General features: G+C 43.6%; 1 non-coding gene across 1 annotated transcript; it reads left to right on the top strand.

The window, feature by feature from the left end:
• The first annotated feature begins 8,180 nt into the window (after positions 1-8,180).
• On the top strand, positions 8,181-8,284 carry LOC112915892 (U6 spliceosomal RNA). Its single transcript, XR_003234181.1, has one exon. It is a non-coding gene; the product is annotated as a U6 spliceosomal RNA (small nuclear RNA).
• Positions 8,285-8,872: the final 588 nt, after the last annotated feature.

Genomic DNA, 8,872 nt, shown 5'->3' with positions numbered 1-8,872 from the left:
GATGCAGGAGGCTGTGCCTTACTTCCTTGGTCCCCTTAGTCAGATTTCCTCCGAGGTAAGAACCGCTCCAGGTGCCCACCTCTGTGGACACACAGCCCATGGGAAGATATTGCATCAGCTTTGTGGTTCTTTCCATTGCTTCTGGCGGTCCTCAAGTCCCATATTGGTGGAGGCTGTCTGAAGTCCTGGACAGAGCAGAGGAGCAGAGCAGAACGCCATTCTTCTCAAAGGGGACCATGCTTCTCTGTCTGTTTTGTGTTTCCTGAGCTTTCTTGTGATTGTGTGCACTCCACTGCCCCCCGCCCCCATGTGAATTATTGACATTTAACATTATGTTAATTACAAATATGTTTCTGAGCCTCCCAGATTCATCTACATCTCTTTTAGCCCATGTCAACTTTACAAGAATAAATATAGATCCTTGTCATAAGTCTTCCTACGAAGGTGGGAGGATACCTTTTATGATGGATCCATCTTAGACACTATGGCCATATTGAGCTTTTCTGTAGTATTCCTGTGGTGACTTTAACTGGGGAAGGAAAATATTCAGCAAGTCCATGTTTAAGGAATAACAAGAGAGGAAGAAATGCCTCCCCATTATTCTCACAGAGGTAGAATTTCCCGGGAAATACAGTTTTGTGTCAAAGGCTAATTTTTTTTTTCTCAGCTGAGTGTATATGTGCATGTGTGTGATGTGTGTATGTGTTTGGAACTGGAAAAATAATGGAAGAACTGCTGATTTTTATTTTCTTAGGTTTTGTTTTGTTTTGCCATTCTCAGATTAGGTCAGTTTGTAAGTAGTCTTTATAATCCCAGGAATTTTCTTTTATGGGGAGGAAAAAAAACTATCCAGAATAGTTAACCTGGATATTATTTGGTATTACCACATAGCTTCAGAAAGGAAATATGTAGAGCGAAGATTTATCTTTGATCCCTTTTACCTCCAGGATCAGATGTGCCCTGTAATATCTTTATATTAACATCCTGTATTCAAAACTCATCAATATTTGAACAACATTCCCAAGCAGATAGCATGTGGGAAGTGTATTTGGCTTTCCTGTCTGTGTCAGAGGTGTGGATCTAGGATGGATTGATTAATTCAGAAGGTGAAGGCTAATCATGACGTGTTGGATTCTGAATACGGAGCTCTATATACAGACTTCTTGCTGCTGAAATTTGGTGGCTCCATTCACTCCATGTAGCTTTTTAAAGACCTGTGCTCTTTGGCTACACCCACAGATTGCAATTTCTCTTCTTGTCTGAACAGAGAGGAAGGGAGCAGTGAATACACAGGCAAGATGAAGCACGGGAGCCGGCTACCCACTCACACTAATCCACTTTCAGACAGCCCAAATTCTATAAGAATGCCTAAAAGAGGTGTGGGTATTATTTAAATTTGTTTCAATTTAGCCTTCTACAGAGTCAGTCTAAGGACAGCGATGTTGCTATGGTGACGTCCCTGACACATTTGGGATGGTGATCAGAGCTATAACGGTGTATGATAATGAGAACCATTTATTGAGCATCTACCGCATCCTGAGAAGCTATACAGGTTATTTCTCCGGTGCCCACAACACATCTCCAAGGTGGGGCGCCTGGGTGAAGGTGGGGCGCCTGGGTGGCTCAGCGGTTGAACGCGTACCCTGGACTCAGGTCGCGATCCGGGGATCCCGGGATCGAGTCCCCCACGTCGGGCTCCCTGCACGGAGCCTGCTTCTCCCTCTGCCTTGTCTCTGTCCCCTCCCGCCCCCCCCGCCCCCCCCCCCCGTGAATCTCGTGAATAAATGACTAAAGCCTAAAAAAAAAAAAAAATCTGCAAAGTGATACTTTCTTCATTTTGCAGACGAGGAAACTGAGCCTAAGAGGGATGGCGCCCCCTGCCCCGACCCACGGGGCTGGCGACCTGCTGGGAGCGGGGACGGCCTCGGGTGCCCGCGCTTCCCGCCCCACCGGATCCCGCCCGCACGGCGCATGCGCCAGGCTCGCCGCGCCCCGGGAGCCCCGGGTCTCCTTTGTCTGCAGCGCGCGGGGTGCGCGCCCGGTCCCGGCGGCCCGGCTTTGTTTTAGCGGCCTTGCTGGCGGGACCTTACGCTCCCTGAGCGGTCCCTCCGACGCGCGGTGTAAGAGGTGCTCGGCGTTAGGGAAATTTATGTTCACGGTCCCGTGACCTGCAATGGGTTGGGGGGGGGGGGTGCTAAGGCAGAACCGCGGGTAACCGAGCGGCGGGATTGTTTGCAAGCGCTGACATGCAATGCGCGGTTGCACAGACACCTCCAAACCGTAGTGAGTTTTGTGAGTGGATCCGGGCAGTGGGAAGGCTCCCTGGAGGTTGTGGCAACAGTAAAGTGATGATGGCACAAATCCTTGGACTCTGTGCTGCCTCCGATTTCTGTTTTGCGGGGCGTTCTTCGAGATCTCATTATTTTCAATAACAGCTTACCCTATTGAAAACGATTCTTCTTGTCCTATCATACACGATCGTCTTTCAATTGCTTTAAAAAAAAAAAAAAAGAACTGGGGAGGAATGCCATTTCGGAGAATGGTTTACGGTAATCTCTACCAGGACACTATTTCTTGTTGGTAAACACTGCTGAGAAAATTGGGGCGACCCCTTTGGAGCTTATAAATGAGCCAGCATCTCGGATTAGAGTCCTAAGCACAGATCAAGAGAGTTGTGAGGGATGGAGATATGTGAGGAAGTAGGAATTTTGAGTTTGCTAAGTCATCTTATTTTTAAAGACACATTTATTATTTTTTAAATATTTTATTTGTTTATTCATGAGAGACACAGAGAGAGGCAGAGACACAGGCAGAGAGAGAAGCAGGTTCCATGTAGGGAGCCCGATGTGGGACTCTATCTTCTGACTCCAGGATCACGCCCTGGGCTGAAGGCAGATGCTCAACCGCTGAGCCTCCCCGGGCGTCCCTAAAGATAAATTTGAAGGACAAAGCATCTGTGTCTGGTTACCTCGTTTTGTTTTTGACACTTATTTAAATTTCCTAAATACTGTAATTAGCACTAGCATCCTAAATGCTGTAAGTTTGAGTCCTTCCTTTTCTCTTTTTCTTTCCCTCCTCTTCCCCTGTCTCCTCTTCTTCCTCCTAATCACAAGGCACCATTCCCTGGTGGGAATGAGACAAGCATTTAAAGAATATATTAATCTTTTTATTTGCTTAGAGATGTCATTTGAAGTGAAGTTTCCATGTTTCTTCCTTTATGCCGGAAAATAAAATGTGTATCCTGAAGTGAGTCTTGTTGAAATCTAAAAGAGAGACATATTTTAGCTATAAGGTATTTTTATACAGACTCTGATAGCAAATGAATTGAGGGAAATGCTAATTGATGCACTGTGGAAATGTAATGTTATTGTCTTGCTGTCAATGTAACCTGGAGTGATATATAGCCACCTCTCCCTGGCATGGGAGATTAATGAAATGACTCTGATTTTGGCAACCCTTGCACATGGAGAGTGGGTAACATAACTCTAAGTTGATTTGTGCAAAGGGCGGAGCTGGCTTGAAACAGCACATCATAGCTTCTAGCCAATTTGGTGACATTCGTGGTGCTATCTGGCCCAGGCCATCCCGAACCTTCTCTTCTCCTACCTCTGCTTACATGGCACTGACTACAGGCAAACACACATCTTCTGTCAGATGATAGGCCCCTTCAATGATTGTGTTTGCCAGTTAATAAACAGTTACTTGATACTTTGATCCACTTTAAAAGAATAAGTAAATGCATTTTGTTAAGATTCAAACATTTTTCGGCTGCAGTTGCACGTCCCCCTCTCAAGGCACTTTGTTTCTGTGGTAGCTCAGACAGTGGGCTTTGGAGGAAGAAGGACTGGGAGTTCAAAATCTCCCCTAGCACCACTTTGTAGAGGTGTTAGAGTGATTACATGAGGCATGTGTGCCGCAGAACACAGTGCCTAGGGCAGAGTAAAATTATTTGTATTCTTTTTTTTTTTAAACAAAATCTTCCGAATGTTGTGGTTCAATGCTTTTCTCTAAACAGACTATATTACAGAGACCATCGATCATCAATAGCCACCATCACAGAAAGAGACAACCAGACACCATGACGCTTCTGATGGAAGCACATGACACCTCTAATAAAGTGGTCTTGTCAAAAAAATCAAACCTGAATCTAATCAGGGCTCCATCTAACTGTCACTTCTCAGAAAATAATAGGGCACAGAGGGCAAAACCCAGAATGTGGGAAACTCTAGGACAAATGACTCTATGTCTTCAATAACTGAATGGCCAGGAAAATTAAAGTGGAGGAGGGGTACCTATAGACTAAAAAAGACTCAAGAGCCATGACAACCAACTGTGATGTGTGGACCTTATTTGGATGATTTGAACAAACTGTATAAAGAAGCATTTAGGAGATGACTGGGAAAAATGAACGCTGTATGGACACTTGATGAAATTAAAGAGTTGTTAAATTTTAGTGGTGAATATGGTTTTGGATTCATACTTTTTTAAAAAAAGATTTTATTTATTTATTCATGAGAAACACACAGAGAGAAGCAGAGACACAGGCAGAGGGAGAAGCAGGCTCCCTGCAAGGACCCTGATGCGGGACTCGATCCCGGACCTGGGGTCAAACCCTGAGCAGAAGGCAGATGCTCAAACGCTGAGCCACCCAGGCATCCCTGGATTGTACTTTTAAAAAAAGTTTATTTAAATATTCACTAAAATTTATGGGTGAAATGATATGATGCCCAAGTATATATGAAACAAGAGTGGCCTGAGGTGAAGCTCCACGATGGATAGAGATGGGGATATATTATACTGTTCTCTCTACTTTTATGTAGGTTGAAATTTTCCTTGGGAAGAACTAAAAGTGAATCAGAAGAAAGCAAAACAATAACAATCACCAAACCCAAAAACTCTGCCAAAGTCTAGTGGATATTCAATCGAAAGCAACAAATTCCCATAGTCCCTTAGCAGCTGATCCTTTCCACCCAAATCATGGTGTGTGTTTCTAGGTCATTGATTATAAGAGGCTTCCCTACTCAGGTGGGTGATTTCTCCCAACATGGTTTATTATCTTTAACTGAATTTGAGAAAATGGTCGTTTCAGGTTGGTTTCTGTCACCTGGCTCTGAGGTCAAATACTGCTATCAGGAGTTGACAGTTGCTATTTGGCTCAAAGTACTTGAGGTCACGGTCATTCCATTATCTTTCTAAGACTGCAATTTTTGAACATGCCTTTACTGGATATCAGGTGTTCAGTTGGCCATTTTTTTTTTAAAATCGATGACATCAATATCAAGTGGCATATAAAAGCTTTCCCAAACTATGATTGCCTTATTAATCAATTCATAAAACTGATCAGGAAAATGTTCAGGGATCTGTTAATGTAGTAATTAGGAAATAAATCTAAAACCTACCTCTGTTGGATAAGTGGGCTTTTAGAAAGGCATGGTGATAAAGTTCCAACAAACAAATGCATCTTATTATTTCTTTTGCTCTTCTCTCCCTTGACCTATACTTTTTGTTCCATGGCAATGTCTCCAGTTAGGAACTAAAATATTTCTCTTTTCTGAACGAGGCTAGCCATAATTTGACAGCCCAAGTTCCTTTTGTCGTTCTTTTCTTTTCTCTTAGAGAAGCTGAGCATATGATTTCAAGGTTCCTGAAAGAAACCCAGAGCTAAAAGATTAGATATATATTTTGAATTTTTAAAAATCATTTTGTGTTAACACGATTCTTTCTATATGCCATCACATTTAATCAAGATGGGCAAGGTGATTTTTTCAGAAATAATAAGCAGTTTATCAGGGCTCTGGAGCAAACCATTTACTGTTAAATGAAAGAAAAATATTTATCTTATTAAAATCACCGTACTGGAGAATTCGAATTAGTTGCTAAAAAATCCATGGCCCCATTAAAAGTTGAAAAGAATTCTATTTGATCAGAGAAGGAACAGTGTGAGCAAAATTGCTATAATTCACTGGAAATTCCACATATTTTCTGAAGAATGTTAGATTTCAATATGAGGTTGGAATCTAAGAGTTTCTGGTCCCTGCCAGCTTTGCAAGTTTCTAGATCTGCAGAACACTGTGTCACTCTCTTCCAGAAAGTGTACTGTATGTGTGTCCCTGGCTTCTGATATTGAACCAAATGCATGTTGGTAATTTCCTTCACCTTCTGACAGTAATCTCAGAGCCAGTGTGGACAAACACGGGGATGGACTAGGAGTCTCCCTTCTCTGTTTGTCTAACTCCTCTACGGGCTGCAGGAGCCGAATGTTTAAATGTTACTTCTTCTGTGAAGTTTTCTTCTTTTGCTAACCGCCCCCCACCTCTGCAGCTGAATTACTCTCATCCTCAGCACTTAATTTGTTGTTTGAACACTGGAAAATTGAGATAATCCCCAAACTCAGCCCTGAACTCCCCACCCCCCCAAGTCTCCTGAGTTACCCCTCTCAGTCACTCTAAGGGCCTTCACGGATGTTTATTGAACAAAGGTGGTTTCTGTTTCCGATTTGGCCTTGGTGTCTCTTCTCAGCCTCTTTATTTGCATTTGGATGTTGCCCTTTGCTTTACACAGGGCTTTACTTTCAACTATCCCTTTCGTACCTCTAAATACCAATCCTAAGAAATGGATAAAGAAGCTAGAGTTCTGAGTTGACAATCTGGACAATTTATCCAAGCTCCTACACTCCATTTGTGAAAGAAATATGACTGCTACAAAGATAAGTGTTTTGCTTTGTCTTTTTTGTTTATACAGAGCAGCTGTCAAAGCAATTTAAATACTAATAATATCTTTTACATCTTCCCCACTCATGGGAGATAACAATCCAACCATGGCTCATTCCTCCATGGCAGTCCTCTGGCTGACTTTGAGCTCTGCACAAAACCTCAGGGAGGCCCTGGGCCTCAACTTTCCCTGTGGGATCCTGAGGCTCCCCAGAGGAGGAGGCATCCTGAGACTTGTGAATCACCTCGGAGCCCTCTGAGTTTTCAGGCTCCAGGTGCTACTTTGATGAGAACAGGATTCACAACGGGGAAAGGAAATCCATCCCAGCATCTTGCATTTCTCCTTCTGACTCACTGTACTTTGGAGTCATGAGTATTTTCCCCAAAGCATGTCACTGCAATGTGACAAATGGATAATCTCCATTTCGTAAGTCGGTTTCTGTGACCGGAACAGTGTGGCCGAGTCCTTTGCAGAAGAGAATTACTCAGGTGGCCAATCACTGAGTCAGGTCCGAAATCAGCAGGCTGCCCTGTCTTTTGGGGTACCGATGGGACTGACGTTTCAAGGGCTGAAGTTTGATGCATTTTCTGTGAACACACTTCCATCTGACTATAAAGAATTAGAGAGAGGACTCTGTGGGTAATTCGCACATGACTCTGCATACTGGTTTACAATAATCATAGAATAAAAATTGCTTTGCCGAGAGTTGCCATGCAGCACTGTTTAGCAGCTTGCTTCCAATATTGCATTTACAAAAATTACATATTTCATATAATCAGGCCTGTCTCTTACTTAATCATCCCACACATCATATAAATCTTTAAAATGGACAGGTCTATAAATCACTAGCATTTTTCATTTACCACTTATTCTAAGCCAGGCAGTTTCTTATTTAAATTGCCATATGAATAAATCTAATAATCCTTATTCACTTACATCATCTCAAACTTTAAATCTTATTCCGGCTGAGGTCATAAGTGAAATCAGTATTGAGGGCAAAACTAGCAGCTGTAACAACTATAATAGCTTGCCAAATTATATTAAAGGGCCCAAATAACATTTAAAAAAATGAGGAAGAATTGCATTACATTATGAAAGTGTGATCTGCTGAATCAGGCCACTGCGAGGCCTAAATGGGGCTCGGGCATGGGGTGTAGCTTCCGTGCGGGGCTTTGTGCCAATTGGAAGAGGGAAGGGCTTGCTTAAATCCTCTTATTTACACACCTTGATTAACATCTAGATCAGGATTTCTCAACCTTGGCTCTGCTGACGTTTTGGTTCAGACAAGTCTTTGTCGAGGGGGCCTGTCCTGTGCAGCAGAGCCGGGTGTTGAGCTGCGATGCTTCTCTAGGCCTGCAGGATGCCAGTAGCACGCCCCGACTCCCTGGGTGTGATGACCAGTCTGTGTCTCCAGACGTTGCCAAATGTCCCTTGGGGGGAAATCACCCCTGTTGATAACTACTGGTCTAGTGCTTGCTTCGGGATCACATTTGCTAAAATTGGAATGATACAGAGATTAGCATGGCCCTTGCGCAAGGATGCCACGCAAATTCGTGAAGCGTTCCATATTTAAAAAAAAAAAGGGGGGGGGCATCCCTGGTGGCTCAGCGGTTTGGCACTGCCTTCAGTCCAGGGTGTGATCCTGGAGACCCAGGATCGCGTCCCACATCGGGCTTCCTGCATGGAGCCTGCGTCTCCCTCTGCCTGTGTCTCTGCTTCTCTCTTTCTGTGTGTGTGTGTGTCCTCATGAGTAAATAAATAAAATCTAAAAAAATAATAATAAAAATAAAATAAAAATATTAAAAAAAAAGATAACTACTGGTCTAGATGATCAGATGGGATTGAATTTGGGCCTCTTCCAGGGAGAACCCAGGGAGGTTCTGGTGACTCCGGGTCTCGTAAGGAGACTGCTCCACGCTGGGCTCCTTTCCTTATCTCCCGCCCACTGTAGCAGAGGAGCAGAGTGTGGACAGCAGAGTGTGGTTCTCAGACTTACTGAAGGGTGGTCAGGGAGGGGGCCAGGGGACAAAGAACCATGACAGGGAGAGTAGAAAGAACATCCATTGAACAGGAAAGCTCTGGGAACTCTGATATGCAGGACAGACTCTTTCCGTGCCTTTCCCGTCAAATTAACAGCCCACACCTCTACCCTTTATGAGAG

The sequence above is a fragment of the Vulpes vulpes genome, chromosome 7 (assembly GCF_048418805.1).
Source record: "Vulpes vulpes isolate BD-2025 chromosome 7, VulVul3, whole genome shotgun sequence".
In the NCBI taxonomy this organism is placed as follows: domain Eukaryota; kingdom Metazoa; phylum Chordata; class Mammalia; order Carnivora; family Canidae; genus Vulpes; species Vulpes vulpes.
The sequence above is the reverse complement of the archived record's forward strand: the minus strand, read 5'-3'. Positions and strand labels throughout refer to the sequence as shown.